Here is a 576-nt window from a genome sequence, read left to right as displayed (position 1 = left end):
TTAATGTCTATGAAATATAGGGCACCTCACTTTGGCGGCCATGGCAGTACAGCGCTCCATCTTGTGCCAGGTCCTGCCTGCTGGGCCACAGAGGCAGCTCCTCTGGTGCCAGCTGCAGCCTCACACCCCACTGTGGATACAGAAATCTTGGGGGGGGGGCACATGCCCCCTCACACTCATACATCACCTGTGCCCCCCCCCACTGCTCCCAATGCATTGCCTGTGGGTCCCCATGTGTCACCTGTGCCCCCCCTTCCCAACACCCCCCCCTTCCTCACACACTGGAGGTCTGGGGGTAGGGGGCGGGGGGTTGGGAGTGAAGGGTGCTGGCAGGGCCAGGGGCTGTGGGTCAGGAGTAAGGGCACTGGCAGGTCCAGGGGAAGAGCACCAGCATATCAGGGCTGCTCAGGGTCACAAAGCAGCAAAGGGGCACAGCCACAGCTGGACTTGCATCTTGGTGAGCAAAGGGGGCAAAGGGAGCTCTGATTTTCCATGTTAAAACACCAAAATCAAATGCCAAAATATATAGATATTTAGAATTTATTTTATTATAATGATTGAGGCACTAGTAAGCTT

The sequence above is a fragment of the Gavialis gangeticus genome, unplaced genomic scaffold (genome assembly GCF_001723915.1).
Source record: "Gavialis gangeticus isolate Ggan-Ray unplaced genomic scaffold, GavGan_comp1, whole genome shotgun sequence".
Taxonomy (NCBI): Eukaryota; Metazoa; Chordata; order Crocodylia; family Gavialidae; genus Gavialis; species Gavialis gangeticus.
The sequence above is the reverse complement of the archived record's forward strand: the minus strand, read 5'-3'. Positions refer to the sequence as shown.